At 42.1% G+C, this 23,588-nt stretch overlaps 1 protein-coding gene across 2 annotated transcripts in view; it reads left to right on the forward strand.

The window, feature by feature from the left end:
* Pik3ca (phosphatidylinositol-4,5-bisphosphate 3-kinase catalytic subunit alpha) overlaps positions 1-23,588 on the forward strand; it is a 72,126-nt gene that overhangs the window by 12,779 nt on the left and 35,759 nt on the right. Inside the window, exon 1 of one of the 2 annotated variants that reach the window (XM_028872644.2) lies at positions 20,943-21,135. The exons of the other annotated variant lie outside the window; for it this stretch is intronic. The gene's annotated coding sequence lies outside the window, so the exon portion shown is untranslated. Of the gene's footprint in view, positions 1-20,942; positions 21,136-23,588 lie in introns of those variants that run through there. 2 annotated transcript variants of the gene reach the window in all.

Consider the following 23,588-nt stretch of genomic DNA (forward strand, 5'->3'; position numbering starts at 1 on the left):
CATTTTTCTGCTGGCTCTGGGAGCCATCAACTCTCAGAAATAGTGGGTCTATGCTTCTATCAAAGCAGTGTGTAGCCCAGAAACCTTTTTTTTTTTTTTTTTTTTGTACTAGCAAAGGCTAAATCCACCACGCAGCTTAATGTGCCACTTGCAGAGGCCTCATTCCCGCCATACTGTAGGTCAAGCGCATACGCCAGGAACCCACCATAGTAGCTCAAACACGCAGGCTGCCGCTAACTTGAGATAGACAACTAGGAACTGTTTTTAGCTCCGTTTTAGAATCTTTTTTTTTCTCAGGTTTTAGGTGGAAACTCTTGCCAACCCGTTGGGCGCCATTTGTAGCTGGAGAGTTTTCTCTTCAGGTCCTGCCAAGCCCCAGCAGTCTGATAGCCCACTTATAAAATAAACACACAGATGCTTATATTATTTAAACTGTTTGGCCTAATGGCTCAGGCTTCTAGCTATCTAGTTTTTACATCTTGAATTAATCCATTCCTTGCCACGTGGCTCACTGGCATCTTCACATGCTGCTTGTCATGGCGGCGGCTGGCAGTGTCTTCCTCCGCCTTCCTGTTCTCTCAATTCTCTTTGTTAGTCCCACCTATACTTCCTGCCTGGCTACTGGCCAATCAATGTTTTATTTATTGACCAATCAGAGCAACACATTTGACGTATAGACCATCCCACAGTGTTTACCTTTCAGAATACAAAAGCACAGATAATAGCTTGTTGTAGCCACTTAAGGCCATTTTTTTACATTCTTAGGATAATTCTTGATAATCATAAAGTGTACTTACAATAGACTGTTGGATTGTCTTTGTTCTTACTTTATAGTTATCATTTTCTTTGGCTTCTATGTAGACATTTGTTTGCCTTAGTACAGTAAGACATGACTTAGAAGAGGGATGAATACTGAGAAGGAAACTGGGAATTGCCAGTTTGAGTCTAGTAGGAACACCAAGAGTCAACTGAGAAATTATTAGTTATAGAGTAACTGCATATAAAACCATTTAAAAATCAGTAATTCTCCTTATGATTATAATAATTGTTTGGAAAATATAATAAAAAAGAAATCATTTATAAAAATAAGAGAAAAGATTATTTTATTGACAAACATGTGAGTTGTGGTTAAGCAGTCACTGTATTCAATTTTATGGTAGAGGGCACAGGATGTTCCTGGATGGGAAAGTCAGCTATTAAAAGAATCTGTTTTTCCTATTGGTTTATAAGTGTATCATAATTTTCATTTAAAAATGCATGTGAGAAAATAGGATAGCTCTTAATTTTGTCTAAGAGACTATAAGCAGATAAAAGAAAGATGACTTTAAGTAAAAATCAAAATCAGCTAGTTTTCTACCTCTCTGAGATACCAAAATGCACTACAGAATTGAAATGAAAGAGTTGGACATTGGCATGAGTGATTATCAAGTTGCTCCAAAGGAATAGAGAACCCAGAAGTGGTTATTTCATAAAGGACTCACCAGAGCTCTAGAGGAAAAGATGTATATTTTAGAAAATAGTATATATGTAGGAGAACATACTAATAATTGGAAGTGTTTAGCAAGTAGAAATTCATGTATTTGACTCTTACAACATTGACATTTTCTTTTTTCACTCCTCTCCCATCGGAATGAAAAAATTTAAAGCTATAACCAAGAACTCTGCAAAAATTAAAGAGACAAATGTTTTAAAATATTTTAAAATATAAATATTTTCAAAAGCACAAAGTTCCCTTCCTGGAGGTGGATACACAACAGACCTAGAACATGGGCTCATTACTGAGGCATCACACACATACCGGAGACGTGCTTAAACCCCCGACATCAGTAATGGGTGAAGCGGGCATAAGGTGCAGTGGTCCAGTGTTCATACTTGAATCAGCAGTGTGTTTTCTGACATCACTTCTGCTAGTGCGGGCTTTCACCTCTAATTCTACGGGCTGCTGTTGGAAAATGGGGTGATTTTTAGGCTTTTAAATCAACAGTTTTTTTAATTAGCATAGTTTTGACCCAGTAATTCTATTTGCAGCATTTATATGTTGTCATTTGTAAGCTTAAGTATTTAGCAAGTAAATGATATTCCATATTCCATAGGAGGTAGTCATATAAACTGTTTCATCTAGTAGGCTGTGCAAAGTCTGGGTTTGAGTCCTAGTACTGCACATACATGTAAAAAAAATACATTTATTAAGAATTTACAGTAATTTAAGGAAATGTTTTTTCAGTGAATAAAGCAAAATACAAAGTTGTATGTGCTATGTGAGTACAACTATAGTTAATAGTGTCTTAAGCAGTTTGTATCTTTTCCCTCCTTTGTGCTGTGTTTCTGTTACACACAGGACTTGACGCCCGTGCACTCATTCAGCACTTGAAGTGAATGAATTTCTGTAATGTGCATGGATGGGTTCTACGCTGAAAGAAATATACAGATCATTTCCATGTGCACACTAGGACATGGGGGGGTTCTCCAGCTAGAGGCTGGTTAACACTTAACACTTGTTCACATAGTGTCTGCACAGTTCTTATGTGTGATCGTTTTCTGTTCAATGTGGTAATGTAGTAATGTTCTGAATTACTCTGATCTTGGTCTAGCTCGTCTCTTCTCAGTGTCTCCTTTAGCCCTGTGCTGTGTCGCTGGATTACCTCCCCAGTATCTGCTTCCTGTCCTGTTTACATTTCCACACTGCTGCCCGAGTTGTTGGCGTGGTAACTGGCAGAATTGCACGAACAGGCTGACAGAAATAGGTTTCATGGAAGGAAGCCAGGGAAAGAGACACTCCTTCCACAGTTGCAGTGAGCACCCTCAACCATCAGATGCGTCTGCCTAAAGTTCAGTGACGCAGGGGACTTGCGTTGCCCCTCCTCAGACAGACTTCATGATAATAACCACAGGAACTTTGCATTTCATTTACTTGGAAGTTTTTACTTTTGTCCATTAAAGTCTTGTTTCTTGCTTTAGCAAGACCTTACACATGCAGGAAATTTTGTTAAAATGTAAATTTCCCAGATCCTTGAAATTCTGACCCAACAGATCTGTAGTGGTGGGAACATGTGTTTTAGTGAGTGCCCTTGCACAGGACTCCAGGCCAGGATGGGGAGGAAGCCAGCCTTGGGATAAGGTACAGTGTCTCTTACTACCATTTTTTCTCTCACAGACTGGCCTCCACCCACTTCTGTGCTCATTTTCTGCCTTGGTCTCGCAGAACAATTTTCTGTCTAGCCACCCTGAACTGTTTCTGACACACTCCGGCCTTTCTGGACTTGAGTTCCTGAGGCGTTGATTCCCTTCGGTCTTAACTGCTCCTTCCTAATAGCTTGTTGGGCTGGCACTCTGGATCTTGTTTGTGTGTAATCTGTGTAAGATATTCCTGGATGCACTCACAGGCAGGCAAGCTCTCACTTAGTGTTTCTGTGGTCTCTACATTGGGAGCCACACATGTTCAGTTACACTTGTTTATTTGCATAGCTTCACTGACTGAAGAGCCTTTGGAGGTTCACATTGCATTTCATTTTAAATCTTGGCTGTTTGGCATCAGACCACTGCAAAGTCCTTGCACAGCATATGTGTTTTCAGATGATGAACTGTTTGGTAAGCAAGGGAGGAAAAGAGTCGTAGTCCTGTTTTTTTAGGGAGGAAAATGAAGTCTGGAGAAATTATCTGCTTCTTATTCCCCAGATTTATAAGTACAGGGGCTTGAACACAAGATGTATGACTTTTCTGACTTCCGTCTTTACAGGAAACACTATTACAGTAATTTTCTTTTTAGGCATTTTTCTTGTGGCTGACAGCGTAGCTTGTATTTTGTTTGAATGGGAGATATTTTAGTAAAAATGTTTTCATCGTCATCACGCTTTATAAAATAATGCTTATTGCTGTAGGGTAGAAACTGAGTGTTGATGGATACTAAACTGTTCATCTGTTACTTTCATTCTTGACCTTCTGTCCTCTGCCTGGAATGTGTATTTGTTTCTTTGACAGAGCAGGCTGTATTCACTAGTGGGATGTTCAAAAATACTTGATTAATCTGAGCTAAAATATTTACGTAGGAAACCTCTTATTCTATAACACTTACAGCAGAAGCCGTTATATATAAGTTTTCAAGTGGACACCCAAAGCCTAGTTTCTGAAGCTTAGATGTGTAGCCTGACTAAAGACTTAGCTCCTAAGGTGTTGATGGAAATCAGAGGCCAGCTGCAGAGTGAGATCCTAGGAGCCATGGAGGACATGTAGCTGTGCTTTAAACCAAATGCTAGCAATGCAACATTTAGTAGCATCTGTTCTTTTAAAAGAAACAGTTTGGATAATTGGAATCATCTTATAATATCCTTATACCCAGCTGTCAACTTTTTCTGCCAATATTTCTTGAACCAAAACCAAGAAAATGGAAGTTAGGGTCTCCATATTTTGAAATAGGTCAAACACTGAAAAATTTGTTTTATCTTAAAAGATATCCGAAAGAGTTCCTAGCACCTAGAAAGATTAATAAAAAGCGGGTATCTGTTAACCCTCTCCAAATTAAGCTGAAATACATACTTTAGTAAATCATGGGAGTGGCCTGGGGAGCTGATCCAGTCCATATAGCACTTGGAGTACAAGCATGACAACATAAATTGAGCCCACAGAACCCATGTAAAAAGCCATACAAGTGTAAACCAGTACTCCTGGAGCTGGGAGGGTAGAGACTGGAGGATCCTTGAGACTCATCTAATCTGACGGAGTAGCCACATGGTGAACTCCAGATTAAGTCAGAGACCTGTCTCAAAAAATAGGGTGAAGAGAGATTGAGAAAGCCACACAACATTAACCTCAGGCCTCCACATGTACAGGCTTACACATACCTGCAAGTGTGCATACACTCACATGAACATATATGCATCAATCACATCGACATGCACACAAAAATAATAAAAGCATTGGAGAAACAGAAATGCTGCTGTTAGTAGCCATTTGAAGGATATTAAAGTCAATGTGAGCATTCTAATCCCAGTTTTGAAACTTCATACTGTTTCTTTTTCAGTTTTTTGTTTGTTTGTTTGCTTAACTTTTGTTGTTATTTTTCGAGACAGGGTCTTACTGTGTAGTCTTGGCTGGCCTAGATCTTGCTACGTAGACCAGGCTATCCTTGAGCTCATGGAGTTCATAGATGTGCCTCTGCCTCCTGAGTGCTGAGATTAAGGTGTGTGCCACAACACCCAACCCCTCCAGTTTCTAAATCTTTGAAATTTTATTGCTGTGTGTATGGTGTGTGCGTTTACACTTCCACATCACAGCCATCACTGAAGGAAGTCAAGGCAGAAACTCAAACAGAGCAGGATCTGTAGGCAGGAACTTAGGCAGGATCCTTGAAGGAGTGCTGCTTACTGGCTTGCTCTCCGTGGCTTGCTCAGCCTGCTTGCTCACAGCCTCCAGGACCACCAGCTTGGGGTTGGCACCACTCCAGTGAGCGGGGCTCTTCCACAGCAATGATTAACCAAGAACATACACTGCAGGCTTGCTCCCAGGTCATTCTGCTGCGGACATTTCTCAGAATGGCTAACTTGTGTCAAGTTGACCTAAAACTAACAAGCACACACAGAAGAAACCTCATGAACACAGTCTTATTTGTCTCTTGTAAGCTTCCCTCAGAACTATCCATTAAATGCCACTTCATAGCACTCAGGCTTTCTAGCCAGTATCTCTAGACTTCTGAATCCCTCCCACAAGCCACTTCCAAAAAGCCTGGGCCATGAGTTGTATAACCACTTCAGATTGAAACATTTCATCCTGCAGGGCAGCTCCTTAAACAGGAAGGTGAACATTTCAAAGGAAAAGTCCCTAAAACTGACCAGATCTACTAGGTCCCTCCCTGCCAGAGTAAGCCATAACCGCTGAGAGTCCCTCTCAGAAGAGCCAAGCTGCCAAGAAGACTCTTGAGACCAGACTGGCTGCCTGGAAGAAACAGAAACCAACGAGCTACCAGGAAGGGGTTTAGACCAACTGAGGCACCTGGAGAGGACACTCTCCAACCCATTGAGCTGCCTGCAGGCTATGCAGTGTGCTCCAGGTTCCCAGATTTTGTGAGCTGTCACCCATGCTGGGGAGGGCCTTGGTGATGGAGCTGTCTTTGAGTCATTTCTGCTCCTGTAAGTGACCCCTCACCCATATTTGGTCTGTTGTGGCTCCCTATCTAGGGTGAGCAGATGTGCATGTTGCCTGTCGTTAGGAGAAGTTTTGTCACACAGTATTGTGTGACCAGGTACTCTGTTAAGGACCTCACTTTATGATACCATCACAAGTCTATCCTTTGTCAGTTTGACACCCAAAATATCTTTTTATGCTAGACTTACTCTCCAAATAAAGACAGTAGCAAGTTATACTTAATATGATAACTCCCCTGTTATCTGTGCAGCTCACAGAGCCATTCTCCTCCTCCCAATTGACTTGTGTGGTTTGTCTGCCATCTCTTCACTAGTATTTGGTAATGTATATTTAACGACTCTTAGGCACTTCTATTCATCAGTGTGACGGTATATGATAAAGCAACAAGAAAAGATCTGCCTAATGTATGTGTATGTATGCACAGACATTCTTAACAAAAACGGAGAAAGAACTGGGCGTGGTGGTGTAGCCCTTTTAATGCCAGCACCCAGGAAGCAGAAGCAGGCAGATCTCTGTGAGGCTGGTCTAGGACAGCCAGAACTGCAGAGAGACCCTGTGTCTGACAGAAACAAACAAAGGGAGACAAACACTCTCGGCCCAGACACCCTCCCCTCTGTAGCCAGTCCATGGCCAGAGTCCCATGTCTAACTTCTGATGTGTACACTTTTCTGCGGAGGCTTTCTGTTCACCTCAGGTAGAAAGGGCAACTACAGACCAAAGAAACAATCCCGTCCTCATCTGTTACGTAGTGAGCCAGTGAGTTTACCGGGGTTACTTACAGGAATACACAGGAGACTGGGGAAAGAAGGCCACCAAAAGCTCCAGACCACTCTAAGCTACACAGTAATAATTTCAAGGCCATTCTGGTCTACATAGTGAGACCCTGTCTCCAGAAAGTAAGTAAATGAGTAAAAATAAAATCTGAATCTTGTTGTCTTCCAAAGAGTTTCAGTCTCCAATAAGTCTGAGAGCTCTCTTTCTAACAACTGGACTTCCTCAAGCTTAATTTGATCCTCATTCAAATAAAAATGGGAGTGGGCATTGTCTGAAGTTACTATTTACTCAGGTTTGATGACTAAGTTTCTATTGCGGTAACCTGTATTTGTAACTTTTTTTGGGGGGGGGCGGGTCTGTATTGGTTTTTGGAGCTACTTGTAAGTTACAGAAACCATCCCTTTGGTACATGTGTTACAGAATGTGTCTTTCCAGGGCTCAAGGGATTTTTCACTTGGGTTTATGGTACTTCTACCAGACCACAGTTTTTGGCTTTTAATTAGTAAAATTATTTATCTTTTGGCCTTAATATATAAACCATAACTTTCCTTTATATAAACAATAACCAATTACAAGATAATGGAAGATAGGAATCAATCACAAAATCAAGTTTTATACCTAGAAATAAACTTAGGTCACAGCAGAACATACACAAAGAGATCTTTTTCACCAGGCATGGTGGCACACGCCTGTAATACCAGCTCTTGGGAGGTAGAGGCAGGAAGATAAGGAGTTCAGGGCCAGCCTGGGCTACATGTAGATCTTGGATACTAGCTACAGTGGTTTTAAAAATCCTAAGGGGACTAAAGAGATGGCTCAGTGGTTAAGAGCACTGGCTGGTCCTCCAAAGGGCCGGGGATTGATTCCCATCAACCACATGGTGGCTCACAACCACCTGTAACTTGATTCTAGGGAATCTGACGCCTTCATATGGTCTCTGTGGGCCAGGCACACAGGTGATGTGCACAGACATACACGCAGGCAAAACACCCGTACACAAAAATTTTTAAAAATTGTTTTTAACTGCTGAGGAAAACTTAGATAAGTGGAAATGCAAACTTGGCTTGTAAACTGCTCTGTCACAGCAGCCATCCAGGCTGGAGGAGTAGCTCAAAGGTTAAGAGCATGTACTGCTCTTCCAGGACCCAAGCTCACTTCCCAGTGCTCATGTCAAGTGGTGCACAACCCACCAGGAACTCCAACTCCAGGAGCATCTGATGCGGGGCCCTCTGTAGGTGCCTGCAGTTAGATGCAAGTCAGTCTCTCTCTCTCTCTCTCTCTCTCTCTCTCTCTCTCTCTCTCTCTCTCTCTCTCTCTCTCTCCCTCTCCCTCTCTCCCCTCTCCCTCTCTCCCCCTCTCCCTCTCTCCCTCCCTTCTCCCTCCCTCCCTCCCTCTCTCCCTCCTTCTCTCCCTCCCCCCTCTCCATCTCTCCCTCCCTCTCCCTCTCCCTCTCTCTGTCTTTTTCACACACACACACACACACACACACACACACACACACACACACACTATTTTTTTTTTTTTTAAATCATAAGTCTGTTTTCCTTAAATGGCTATGAATCAAAGTATTCTCACTTGAAGTGTCAACTGGTTCTGCTTGCTCTTTGTTTCTGCATGTAGCAAGGCATTTCTGCAGCTTATCTGGACAAGATATTGGGCTCACATGGAAGTGAGTACAATTGTCATGGCAGCAAATGGGAACAGAGATGGGAGAGGGCTGGTTCCTGTAAGACAGACTAGGGTGTGGTGAGAAGAGGAAGGGCAGTGTGGAAAGGCTTAGTGATGCTTTGAGTCTGTGCCCTGCCCTGGTGTACTGCAGTTGAGAATGTGTAATTAGATGCCACTTTTAGTCAGCCAGTTGTAGTGACCCCACTGGAAATGAACTGGAGAGGGGGAGACCGAGTACTGTGCCTTCAGCAATTTATTTGCCTTAGTTTATCCCACCTGCCTAAGATGAAGAGCCCTACGTACTCTCTGCCTGTCAGAAAGCCTTTTCCTTCTTTGAAAACATGAGTGTGTGCACACACAGATACTTAACAGGAGTGGGAAGGGTTTATTTGTGCTCACAGTTGAGGGTGTATGTCCATCATAGGGAAGGACATGACGGCAGGAGCTTGAGGCAGCTGGTCCCATTGTGTCTGCAGTCAGGAAGCAGAGAGAGGTTATTGTTAGTGCTCAGCTCACTTTCTCCTTTTTATTCAGGCTGGGGACCCAAACCATGGAATGCATTTGTAGCGTGGTTTTCCCCTGTCAGTTAATCTAATCTAGAAACCCCCCACTAGAGGTTGGTTTCCGTGGTGACCCTAAATCCTATCAAGGTTGACCTTCAAGGTTAATAGTCAGATATACTTTTTTCCTATAATTACCATGTTTTTGCTTTATGGATTGTGAGATAATAAGAGTTAGAACTCTATATAAAAACATTACCCCCCCCACACACACACACACTTTGCCTAACAGTATTTTTGGTTTTTGTTATTTTTGTTACGGGGTCCTCCTGGTTCCTTCTTACAGAGACATGTAGCCTTGGCTGGCCTGAAACTCCCTCTGTAGACTAGACTGACTGAACTCAAAGAGATCTACTTGTCTCTGCCTTCGAAATGCTGGATTAAAGGTGTGTGCTATCACACCCAACATCTAGCAGTGTCTTTTAGAATTATTTGAGGAATGCATGTTGAATTAGGGACAGGTGACTTCTCCAATAGGAACTCTTTCTGGCCTAGTAGAGATAGAGAAAATTGAAAAAGCTAGTAATAAGGGCTGGGGATGTAGCTCAACAGCAGAGTACTGACCTAGCATATGTGAAGCTTTGCACTCCATCTCTAGCACCACACACACAAACAAAACGGTGATGGGAATGCTGAAAGCTCTTCCTTGGAGACTGGGGACGTGCTTGGCCGTGGAGTGCCTTTGAGAAACCAGCATAGACAAAGAACATCCCAAAGTGGTACTTTGACTTTCCACTGGGAAGTCACGTAGGGCTTATGCACTGTACTTTTCATTACACCAAGTGCCTTTAAAGCCTTTTTCGTTTATGAAGGTGTCTTTAAAATGAAATGTAGAATATGAGCCTACTTTTTTTTCCAACTATTGTTGTTTGTTTGTCTTGGTGCTGGGGACTGGACGCAGGACTGCCCACATGCTGAATGCACCATGCCAGTAGCTTGACCAGCAGCTCCCTTCCTGATCTGGTCCCTACATAGGGGAACATCTAACATGGTGGAAATCAGTGTTTAACTTTAGAATGTTTTGCAAGTGTATTGTGGGAACTTTGTAATATGTGCTCAGATAGGGAGAAGAGCCAGGATTTTGTCCTGGAAAGATGACATCCTGACAGGACAAAAGACCATTACTGAAAATAGCTAGGCTAAAGTCATCTTCCTGCCACCACACACCAATACAGAGAGAACAGCTCTCATAGTTGTGGAGTGTGTGACAGAATAGAAACATTCTGTTCCTCTCACTCACGAGGAATTTCTAGGCTAAATTGTTGGTTTCAATAGTAAGATTCATATTCCGATCAAAGAAAGTTTTTCTTTTCCTTTTTTTTTACTCTGAGGCTAATGACTCACGTTCTCAGAATTGCGCTTTTGTGGAACCTAAAGCACCATTGGAACTATAGCCCTGTCGGTTGGACTTTGTGATAGCATTACTCTGGGTAGACTAGTGATGGGTGGTGTGGATCCAGTTGTAACAGAGAAACCAAGACTGTTGGAGTTAGCTGATTCTAAGAGGCGTTTGGTTTGTGGTACTGGGGAGTGAATCCAGGGCCTTGAGCCTGCTAGGCAAGTGCTCTATCATTGAGACATGTTCTGGAAATTAACATTGGGAATACTTTAAAGGATTTGTGTGTGTGTGTGTGTGTGTGTGTGTGTGTGTGTGTGTGTGTGTGTGCGCGCGCGCGCGCGCGCTTTTTTTCCCTATGTGCTTTGAAATTGGTGTGATTATCAAATGATAATGATACCACATGATCTGTCAGGTCATAGAGATCATTAGTGTTAACTAAGTGAAGTTGAACAGTTTCAGTTTAGCTTGAATACTATAGTTAAGGAGTAGGGGTTTGAATGTGCTCTTTATGCAGGCACCGTGGTTTATACTCTCTGGATTTTAACCCCATCAAGATAGTCCATTGCATGCTCCCCACAGTGATTACTAAATTGTGTGTGTGTGTGTAAGGCTCTGCCTCTCCATTCAGCCTGTCAAAGCTGGCAATTTTCATTTCTTCACTTTAATTTTTGCATCATTCTCTTTTTGAGTTACTCTTTTGCTGCTTCTTAGAGAAAGTGTAACACCTTTTAAAGATCTTAAATCTTCTGTGCCTTATTTTAATTTCAGCCAAAGTTTGCTGATGAGTCGTAATAGGAGAAGGAACTAGGATAATAGCATAGTGGTATGGCAAATAGCCTGTTGAAAGGATTTTTGTCCAATGGCAGATTTTATGAGCAAGCACTTTAACTTATAGTTTGGTTAATGATCTGTTTCAGTTGGTCAGCTGAGGACATGAAGCATCAGCCAGTAAAGATGAAAGTATCCTACTAACCATCACCCATGGTTGATGATGGCCTCACCAGTTCATCATTTTCATTGCTTTTTTAAGATACAGGAACTGTCATTTCAAGATAATTGGTTCATTGTACATTAATATTAAAGTCCAAAAAAATCAGGAAACATTTGAAAGGGAAAATAAAGACTCAAGTTCTGTGATTAATTACATAAATGCATTCTGAATACCTTGTTCGTCATGCACATTGTATGGTGGTGGTGGTTTTTACATTCTAACCTTGTAAGTCTCCACATTGATGGCCGCTGTTATTCATAGACCTCCTCACACCTTGGCTGTGTGATCTTACTAAAAGTAAGCCCCCTTCCTGGTGGCACTGTTGGGAGCTGTCTGGTGTTTGCTCACCAGTCTCCCTCCTTCACATCACATCTGCTCTAATGAGATGCCTGAGGATGGAAGGTGGGTCACTAGTTGGTCAATAATTGTTTGTTGTTGAGTTTTTAAGTCATTACTAATGTGATAATCTTCGTCATTGCCAGGAAAGGAGGCAAATGGCAGGCAATTAAATAAGAATACATTATCAGAGAAATTTTGGATTGTTCTAGCTCAGTCTCATCTCAAACTCATGATCCTTCTGCCTTGGCTTTTGGGATTGCAGGTATTTACCAACACACCTTGACCAAAAGAGAGAGCAACATAATATTAATTCTTGAAATTTCTCATACATGCATACAATGTATTTTTTTTTTTTATCTGCATGTATGTCTGTGTGAGGGTGTTGGATCCTTTGGAACTAGAGTTATGGACAGTTGTGAGCTGCCATGTGGGTGCTGGGAATTGAACTTAGGTCCTTTGGAAGATCAGCTAGTACTCTTAACCACTGAGCCATCTCTCCAGACCCCTCTCCTCCATACAGTGTATTATGATCATATTCATCCCATACTCCTGCCAGACCCCATATCCCAAACCCTCTCAGTTTCAATTTTTTGCAGGGAGTGGTGGGATTTCGAGACAGGGTTTCTCTGAATAGCCCTGGCTGCCCTGGAACTCACTTTGTAGACCAGGCTGGCCTCGAACTCACAAGAGATCTGCCTGGCTCTGTCTCATGAGTGCTGGGATTAAAGGCATGTGTCACCACCTCACCCAGCCAAGTCTTCTTCTTTTAGATTACTAAATCAATTTTGTTCTGCCCATACACTCATGAGTGTGAGGCCATCCGTTAGAACATGGTCTACTTACGGGGCTTCACCTTTAATGACAACTGACTCTTCCCTCCCCCAGAAGCTATCAAGTGTCAGTAACTTCTCAACTAGAAGAGAGGCTTATGAGTCCCCCTCTCCTCTTCTAGAATGTTGACTGGCCTGATCTTGTGCAGGCCACCGCAGCTGTGGTGAGCTCATGAGTTCATTTGGCCTATCATGTTCAGATAACACTGTTTCACTTTGGTCCTCTTTGACCTCTGGCACTTACATTCTTTCTGCTCTCTCTTTATCATATAGATATCTCATTTGTGAGTGATCACTCTATGCACACTTACTCTACATTTTGACTATTTGTGAATTTCTACATTAACCACTGCCACTACACAAACAAACTTCACTAAAGAGGTCTGTGAATTTAATCTACAGGTATGAGAGATACCAGTTTAGAGGGCAGTTTGATAGTAGGTACATTTAACAAAACAAGAGTAGTAGCTTCCCTCTTGGTAGTATGAGCTTCCTAGCTGTTGTTTCTTAGCTGGATTTATTTACAGGACCACACTTGCATCTTCTCTTCTGGAATAGGCCTCAAGTCCATTCCAGAAGCAGTTGGTTATGCCTCTAACATCTGTGCCACAGTTGCACTCATGGGCATATTTTGCTACACTAGTCACTATTGTGGTTCACAAGATTCACAGCTAAGTAAGACTATTAATGACCTTTTTCTCTCAAGAGCCTCTGTAGCACCTTCCAGTATTTTGAGAACTAGCCAGGAGGCTTCCTTGTCAGTATTAATTTGATTTCTCCTTGTCCTGTATCACAGTATGCAGTGTCTTCAGCAATAAGAGCACACCGTTATGATCTGGTGAGCCACCAAGAATACTGATACCAGTGTATGTTACTTTAAGGCTCCCCAGAACACCTCTGACCAACAACTCAAAGGGAGGTACCCATACTTTTATTTGGAAACCTATGGGTTCTGGAGGAAGTGTTGTCCCCTACATAAGATAACTCCAGTTAAACTCTTTTATATGAATATATGTGTGTGAATATAAATATATATGTATATGTATGAAATTTAGGAAGTTTGTAAGATAGTAGGCTTACTGTGGATGAAAATTGGCTTTTAAAAATTTTGAAAGGCCGGGCGGTGGTGGCGCACACCTTTAATCCCAGCACTCGGGAGGCAGAGGCAGGTGGATCTCTGTGAGTTCGAGGCCAGCCTGGGCTACCAAGTGAGTTCCAGGAAAGGCGCAAAGCTACACAGAGAAACCCTGTCTCGAAAAAAACCAAAAAAAAAAAAAAAAAATTTTGAAAGACTTAAATATATGAGTGTTTTGCCTACAGGTATATGTGTACCACATGTGTGCTTGGTGCCTGAGGAGGTAGAAGAAGTCAGAAATGGAGTTAAGGGTGGCTGTGGGTTATGTGGGTCCTGGGAACTGAAATCTTGATACAAGAGTAGCCAAGTGATATTAACCACTGAGCCAACTCTCTAGCTCCTGAAAAGAGGCAGCTTTAAAACTGGAGTTTCTGTTACATTTCATGTCTTCTGTCCAGTGTTGATACTGTGAATAATAACTAAATAAATATAAAATTTCATGTTTTATAGTCTTAAAAATAGTAGACTGTTCATGTAAGTAGACCTTTATACAATTAGTTAGGAATTGGGATTGGGAAACATTGGTTTGGGTCAATATGACATACGAAATGGGCAGATTAAGACTAACCATTAAGTGATGAGCATCAGTGGATAGAATTTTAGTGTACATTTGCCATGTCATTTTATACGAATGTTAAGTAATATGTTAATAGATGGGCATGAGGGGAGAGTACTTAGTTACAGCTCCAACAGCCTCTGAGGAAATGGGTTCAGCACAAAGGCTGAGATTGGGGTTGGCACAAATGACAGCAGCAGCAGCAGCAAGGGTAGGTAAGAACTAGACAGAATGTCTGGGAGCTGCACACTGATGTGAAAAACAGCCATAGTCTGCTTGGAGAGCCAGAGTCCCCTTGTCTACTCTGCTTCGGGATGTAGAATTACACTCTTGCCTTTTCACAAAATGCCAACAACCAGCGACTGCCCCCCTGGGATGAACAAAATTAAAAAGAGGATTTCTCCCCTTGGGTCTGGGTTTATTTTGTGTGTGAGTACATTAGATGGCTATTGTTTGGCAGAAAAGGACCTTGTCCTCTCCTTGTCAGATTGATGGACACATTTGAGAAGCACTCCATGTTTTTAAGTTAATCTGGTTTGTTTGTTTCTGTTTTTAAAATTTTTATTTTTATAGCAGGGAAGATGGCTCATCAGGTAAAGGCATTTGCTGCCACGCTTAGCAATCTGAGTTCAGTCCCTGAGACCCACATAGTACAAGGTTGTCCGCAGACCTCTATGCACATGGCTGTGAGACACTCATATCCAGATATGTAACAAAACACACATGTACATAATAAATAAATGAGTTAATAAAAAGATTTTATTTTTAATTACAGATATATTTGTGTGTATGTTTGTGTACATGAGCGCAGTGCTCATGAACTCCAGAGGAGAGGAGGTAGTTGTAAGCTGCGTGAAGGGAGTGTTGGGAACCAAACTCAGCTCCTCTGCAAGAGCTCGATGCATTCTAAACTCTCTCTCCAGCCCAGCAAATCTTTATTTGAATCACTTACCAGCAGGTTTTTGTTGTTGTTGTTGTTGCAAACCAAATTGGTAGCATTAAGTTACACCTTTTCCTTGGCCTGGCAGTATTGGTCAACAGATCAACACTGTGATCACAACAGTACAAGAGAAAACGTTGTCATTCAGTTTTGGGAAACACTTAGAGCAGTGATGTGTGAATTTGTGCTTTTTCGTGGTTTTGTTTTATTTTTTTTCCTCTGAGGGTGTGGGATTACAGGCACTGAAACCATCACTACTATTTATTCAACCTCAAGAAATAGGGAACTGTTGGAAAGAGTGAGCCATGATGGAGCTTTCTGACAATCCTTGATTTTTCTCCCCAAATCATTTTGGTTGCCTGGCAGATAGTACAGATGAATCTCTTGTTATTATTTGGAATGTTAATAAAATCGTGTTCCAAAACAAAAAGACCTTCTAATGGAACATGGTTAGATACAAATGGGTATCTATACTGTGTCTGCTAGAATCTTTGATGAAAGTTGCTAGCTCTGTCTTTATTGAATCACACTAGGCTGAATATCTATGAATGTAAACACATTCACAGCAGTCAAAGCCATAGATAGGTTCAATTGAGAAACCCATAGCTGACTTAAATTTCTTTTATGGTACATTATAAGGTTGGTTTGTACTCGTCTTTTTTTCGTTATTAAAATCATAAGATTAATCAGAGATACAGACATGCTTTTTAAATGTATATAGATATTGGACCATATGACCCAAAGGGAGCAGTATTCAAATGTGAGCCCCAATACTGACTAAATTATGTCCTCATTTCATGGTATAAAGAAATAGGATATCATTTTTAATAAAGAAAGTTAGGAAAACTTTGTATGAAGCAAAGAAAAATGAAACTGCCCTGACTGAGGAAGTCTTCAAGATGGCAGGGCTCTCTAGCATCGGTAGTACTGAGACTTGAGAAACACTGGCCCTATTAAAACAGAAACAAGGTTGCCTCTGCTTTAAACAGGACTAGGTAATGTGTATTGTTCTCTCTGCTGAATAACAATGCCATTTGAAAAGTTAGAGGTTTCCAAAGCACTTGTAGGTTCTGCAGTCATTAGCCCTAGGTTTGGAGGATTTCAGAGCTGTGATCACTCTGGACTTTCTGTGGACTGGTTAGCTTTTGCCTTGCACCTCTACAAGTGTTGATCTGTTGACCAATACTGCCAGGCCAAGGAAAATTTGGTGTGCAAAAAGTAAACCTGCTGGTAAGTGATTCAAATAAAGATTTGTTGGGCTGGAGAGATAGTTAAGAATGCATAGAGCCATCCGCTTGCTAGTACATGGTGTTGTTCCTAGACTGAGCTGTCAGCCACAAGGAGTCAAAGAATTGGAGCCGTAACCAAGAACAGAATCGCAGTGTCATTCCATTGGAAGGTTAATTCTTCTTTTGGTTCTGTGTTTCGAAATCATAATTTACCAAATCCCATCATCCTGGTCTGAAACTGTAAGTGGGCTTTCTGAAGTTGCTACACTTATATTTCTGACTGACTGCTCTTATTTCTGTGTGAAATTAGTATGTTCTCTCTCGACTGTCTGTCTTGATTCTTTTGCTGTTGCTTTGTCTAATACCCTGACAGTAGCTGCTTAAGGGAGAAAGGTTTATTTTATTTTTGGCTGGTAGTTCCATCATGGCGGAGAAGACATAGCATATAAGGAAGGAAAGCCTGGTGATAGATGGGAGCCAGAGGCTCACTGGTCACACAGCATCACCAATCAGGAAGCAGAGCACAAACAGGAAGTGGGCCAGGTTATAAAGCCTCCAGGCCTGTGCCAGTGACCCGCTTCCTTCAGCATGTTGAGGGCCAAGTGTACAAATGCATGAGTCTGTGGGAGCCACTTCATGCTCAAACCCAGCACTGCCCTAGGAAGATAAGAAAAGTACTCCCTAGAAAACTCTCAGTGACGTCACCACGAGAGCATTGTATATTAAGTCATGCGTTGGTATGAAATCTCTTGTCTTTTCCGCACTCTGCTGATAATTAGACTTCTCAAACCTTCTCCTGGACTGTTCTTCCTTCCCTGTTTCTACTTTTGGTACTGAAATTGACTGTAGGCCCTCATGCCTGCTAGGTAAGTACTACATCCCAGAGCTATGCCCTCAACTGGGTTAATGTCTAGTCTCCTTTTGACTTAAACATAAAAAAATCTTAGTTTAGCCGAGGACATTAAAATTTGATTTTGCTGTTGTTACTGTCCTTGCATTTGCTTTTATTGGGAGTCAAACCCAGAACCTCAAGTATGCTGAGCCACACATTTGGCCTGTAAAATTTACACTTTCTGTCCCTCATTTCAAGATTGGGTTTAAGTCGCATTTTTAAGTTCATGATTTACCTAACAACTTAAAAACAGCATTACTCATTTGTATTTCATTAGTGGCTCTGAAGTGGTTGCTTCTGTTATCACATTAGAATCTTTTTTTTTTTTTTTTTTTTTTTTTTTTTGGGTTTTTTCGAGACAGGGTTTCTCTGTGTAGCTTTGCGCCTTTCCTGGAACTCACTTGGTAGTCCGACTGGCTCTGCCTCCCGAGTGCTGGGATTAAAGGCATGCGCCACCACCGCCCAGCTCATTAGAATCTTTTAACCTGCCTGTTCAGTCATGGTCCTAAATGTTTTAGCTGGATGTGCTGCTGCCCTGTAATCAAAGAAGCCCTGGGGATGGGTAGGAGGATCAGCAGTTCAGGGTCATTGTTTGCTACATAGTGAGTTCAAAACCAGCCTGGGCAGCATGAAACCCTGTAAAATCTATATTTTATGCACACTGCTCACCTAGATCTTAATTATCTTATTTAAAAAAATTTTAACAACACACAGACACTCCCTAATTGACCTCATGTCAGGAAACCTTTGTCTTAATTGCTTTTGTAATCTCAGAAATATATTTTCATAATGCCTTCTATAGTTCTGTGAATGTGAATTTAATATGAAAAACAAATTGCAACCCTTCTTAAAGACTTCACAGTTTTCTATATACTGTCATGAGAACTTGATCTCTACAGCTCTTTCTGTCTCATTGAAAGCATGTTTTCTCATGGTCAGCTTGTAAAGGTCAGTGAAGGACAGCATTCTGAAGGAAGTGGATAGAGCATCCTTCCAGAGCTAGTGCATATCACAGCTGTCCCTCTGGACTTGCTCCAGCTCCAGCTCAGTGGCTCTTACAGAAAGGAAATCTTAGAGGCCTGCACTGGGGCTCAGAGCATGGTGCTGAAGGACACTTGCTTCCCAAGAATGAGCACGCGTGAGATGTGTTTGTAATTACACTGTTCAGCCCCTGCAGCTGGCCTCTCAGAGCACTCCACTGCTTAGGTGTCTTCCGCCTCTTCTACCATCTACTGCTCTATCTTTCCCTTCAAGCCCTTGATATTTTCTCTGTAAAAATGTCTGCAGTTTCATTTTCTACTTCTTTTTCTACTCTCTGTTTTGTTTGTTTTCCCCTGTTTTCTGTGTCCTTAACCCCCAAATCCTGGAAAGTTCAGCATGGTTATAAATTATTTTAATGAGAGTGTGTAAAGCTACAGTATAAATACCTTTAAGAGACTATGGTAACAATAAGAAAAGAAATAATTAACTCAAGGCATTTATAGTCATCTTCAAATAGGGTAATCAGACCATTGATTATTAAGCTGTATTTGAATCACACTGTTTCTATAGTGAAGGGAGTCTTTAGTTCTGATCTAAGTCAGAACAGAGGTTCATTTGGTAATTTAAAGATTTGGAAAGTATATTTCTGTTTTCTAGTAGTAACCAGATAAAGAGATGCAATATATAAAACTAAACACTGTTTTCCTATTGATTTAAAAATAAAGCTATAGCCTTGTCTGTCAATACATAAGAATCAGAAATGCATACTGGTTATTCAGAAACCTTCAGCAGCTACTGTAAAAATGTGTGAAAAGAGGTCCAGAAAATACAAGGTGCTCGCTCAGAAGTCATGGCTGTTGGATGCTTAGGCTGCCGATTCAGTCCACATAGATGTGGATAAGCTTACAGATAGATGTTTCCAGATAGCTGACCTATTGTTCATGGCTTTCTGATGCAGAGAGAAATTGATTTAAAAACAACAACATGTTTTAAACATATATTCCCAAAGTCAGACCCTCTCGCTGTGTTCACCTGTTACATAGACTCCCAGTCTACACTTGGGTACTGCAGTGTTTTGCTATTGTAAAGTGGTATCCAGCCAGACATGACTGGTAGTGTAGAAGATGATGCAGTGATGACGGAGTTGACCTTAGCCAAGAAGTGACCGTCATGTACTGGAAACACAGTCTTCCTCCAGTCCTCAGGAGCATCAGGAGCGTTGCCTGCTGTGTGCTGCCTGGCAGCACAATGACTGAACTTGATAATGAGGAATGTGACTTGTCAGCAGAGAGGGAATGAACTACATATGCATGCTTCTAAGAAAATAAGACTAAGGGGTTGGGGATCTAGCTCCATGGTAGAGTGCTTGCCTAGCAAGCACAAGGCCCTGGGTTCAGTCCTCAGCTCTGGGGGAAAAAAAAAATAAGAAAGTAAGACTACCTTCATTTGAACAGTTTATTTACATAAGCAGAAAGTAAGGAAAGCCAATTTTCTTTTTTGTCTTTGTTTTTCAGGTAGGCATAATAGCATGAACCTAATATAGGTATGTGAGACACAGAGGTAGGAGGAGTAGGCCAATGAGATCTTGCCTTAAAAAACACCTCTTCATAGTATAACAATGAATGTATAGTCCCAGCATTCTGACAACATTCTGACTGTTCAGTGATGTATCCCCGTGTGTAGTAGCACATACCCATAATCCAAATACTTAGGAGGCTGAGGCAAGAGGACTGTGAATTTGGGATCATTTCGGACTGGATAGTGAGTTAATGGCCAGCCTGGGGTATATAATGAGAACAATGTGTCAAAAAGCAAAGGATAGAATACATGCGTAGGGCCATGGATTTCATCTCCAGCGGCCTCCTTAAATGAAAGTCTATTTCCTAATGGTCACATCTCTGATCTTTGGTTTAGTTAGTGCCTACACCCCAAAGGATCATTGCCAGGATAGCTGGAAAATGTTAGTTGTGAGGTCCTTTTGCCTTCTCTGCCCTTCCATGTGTGAGCTTGTGAGTTAGCAGTTTAGTTCTGAATGAGAACACGAGAAGGCAGAAAACATCAAACTAATAGTATGTGTTGACTGCTGTGTGGTTATTTCTGTGATGCTAGTCAGTCCCTACTTTACAGAATCCTGAAGGGGTTTATGGCTATGATTGCATTTCTTGTCCATGAAAAGAGAGAGTTAAACTGTGAAGTTTGTTACCTATAGCCATACCATTGTACAGTAAGCGATAAAATCAATAACCTGTCTGTCCTGATAGCCTTTTTAGTCCTAGAAAACATGAAATTCTGGGTTATTGTATAAATGGATGTTCCTGTGGTTCTAGCACCATTCAGCAAAGAACCGTAAACAGCTGCTGTTTTAGTGTGGTTTGGTTTGGTTTCTATTTGAACTTTTTTATGCTTGCAGAAAGTCAGTACTCACTCATTTGGTATTTTCTTTTCGGGGAAGAGTTAAATATATACTTTAAACCTCCACTTAAGTCACTTCAGTAATTGTGCACATGGATTTGATTTGTCTGGTCTTTTTACTAGGCCATGATTTTTTTTTTTTTTTTTTTTTTAAGCACAGGAAATACATGGAGCTGGATAAATAAATACTTGAGTGGGTACGTGTGCTTGCCTCACCAACATGAGGACCTGAGTTTGAGCACTACACCCACAATAAACTACACGTGCTGGTATATTCTGGAGAGGAGGAGCTGACAGGCACATCCCTGGGGTTTGCTGGCCAGCCAGCCTAGCCTGCTTGGTGAGCTCTAGGTCAGTGTGAGACCCTCTCAACTGAAGTGGAGGGTAACTAAGGACAAGAGCAACGCCACCCTCTGTCCCCCATCCAGGTGCATGTGCACCTGCACACATTTAAATAAAGCAGGAGAGAGAGACAATAACTAGAGGATGTAAGCAGAACTGAAGGGAGGCCATCTAGGTCTTAGAAGTAGTCTGCTAGGGCACTGAGAATGGGAACGAAGGTGGGTCGGACACTAAGTCAAGGAGCTTAGGGTAGGTCAGATGTTGGTGGGCTGGACCTGAGCAGTCGGGGAGTGACAGGTTTCTAGATGGTGTCGTGCCCTTCCTTCCTTCCCTGTGCCACTCCTCTGTTTCTGTGCTGTGTTCTGTAGGCCGCCTTCCTTCCTTCACTCCACTGAGTCAGCTGGGTGCATACTTTTTATAGAAACTGCCCACCGTAGCCTTCCTTCTGCTCTGGAATTCTGACTGTAATTAGCACCACACATACCAGTGACCTTCACACTCGGGAGTTCATCTTCTGAGGGGCAGAAAAGGACATCTGTCTTAGTCTTCCTCACCTACTGTGGTGGTTTGCATAAAAATGGCCCCCATAGGCTCATAGAGAGTGGCACTATTAGGAGGTGTGGCCTTACTGGAGGAAGTGTGTCACTGGGGATGGTCTTTTAGGTTTCAAATGCTCAAGCCAGGCTCAGTGTACCTCCCTCTTCCTGCTGCCTGCCGATCCAGAAGTCGAACTCTCAGCTCCTTCTCTAGTACCATGTCTCCTTGCATGCTCCCATTTCCCGCCATGAGGATAATGGACTGAACCTCTGAACTGTAAGCCAGCCCCAATTAAATGTCTCTTTTATAAGAATTGCTGTGGTCCTGGTGTCTCTTCACAGCAATAAAACCCTAACTAGGACACCTACCCAGTACCCAGCATGGTACCCAACACAGGACCAACACCCTTGGTGAAGAAGCAGTGTCAATTATAGCTACCTTGTGCTGCTACTAAGTGCTACACAATAGGGTGGCCACATCAGCAGGATGTTTGGGGCTTTTCCCATTCATTTCTATAGTTCCACTTTCCTTTTTAAATTTTTATTTCACCTTCACCTTAATGTATGTCTGTGCACCATGTGCATGGCTGGTGCCCATGGAGGCCAGAGGAGGGAGTCCGCTCCCCTGCAATTACAGATGGTTATGAGCCTCTCTGGGCTGGGAACTGAACCTGGGTCCCCTGCAAGAAGAGCATGTGCTCTTAATTGCTGAACCATCTCTCCAGCCCCTCCACTTTCTTTTTCATTTTGCATCTCCTGCTTTGCTTTTGTGGTACTTAACAATTTCACTTACTGAATGAAAGAAACCGTGTAAGAGCAGGAAGTTAACTTGTGTTTTCTCTTAAGATGGGACTCGGAGGGGTTTGGGGTTGGGGGATACGCACGTGTGCATGGCACGAGTATGATCGGAGGGCAGCTCTGGGAGTTGATCTGTGGGGTCAGGGACTGACCTCGGGGCATCAGGTTGGCATGGAAGCACTTTGGGCCACTGAACAGTGTTGGTGGCTCTGAGCTTGTGCAGTTTAAGGGTTTCGATGGCATCTTTTAAATGAACCCTCAAAAATGTTGTCATCTAAAACTGAGACTCTTTCAAATCCTTAGTAGTTTTAAAAATATTATAACTACTTAGCCAGAAGTGAGGGAAACATTGTACTAACACGGAGTCATAGTTCCCTCAGTGTCTAAAACAATCGGTCTCAAGAGTATAAAGATGGTACAGATTAATCATCATGCTTCAGGGAAAATCCTTGATATTTTGTTTTTGACAGTATACTTAAATCATTGTTTAAAAATATAATGGGGTGGGTGGTGTGATGGCGCACACCTTTAATCCCAGCACTTAGGAAGCAGAGACAGGCAGATCTCTGAGTTAGAGGCTAGCCTGGTCTATAGAGCGAGTTCCAGGACAGGAAGGCTACACAAAGAAACCCTGTCTCCAAAACAAAACAAAACAAACTCGTGAGGGGCCAGAGAGGTGGACTTTCATCTAAGCACACTTGCTGCTCTTGCAGAGAACAAGAGTTCACTTCCTGGCACCAAGTCAGGCAGTTAAAATACCCTTTAAAAGCAGACTGGAAGCCAGGCCTTATGCCACACACCCTAAGCCCCAGCAGTCAGGTGGAAGCAGAAGCATTAGAACACAAGGAAGGCTAGTTCTGGCTATATCGAAAATTCAAGACCAGCCTGGACTACTTCACCTTAGACTTTTCCCCAGACAATCCAAACCTCAGAGTACTCTAAAAATATCACTTGGACAAAAAACAATCCCACCACCAATAGAAAGGAAATTATAGGGGGCCTGGAGAGATGGCTCTGGAGTTAAGAGCATACTGTCCTACCAGAGGACCAAGTTAGATTTCTAGCACCCACATCAGGTGGCTCACAACTGTCTGTAACTCCAGCTCAAGGGGATCTGTCACCTCTGAC

This window comes from Peromyscus leucopus, chromosome 6 (genome assembly GCF_004664715.2).
Source record: "Peromyscus leucopus breed LL Stock chromosome 6, UCI_PerLeu_2.1, whole genome shotgun sequence".
Taxonomy (NCBI): domain Eukaryota; kingdom Metazoa; phylum Chordata; class Mammalia; order Rodentia; family Cricetidae; genus Peromyscus; species Peromyscus leucopus.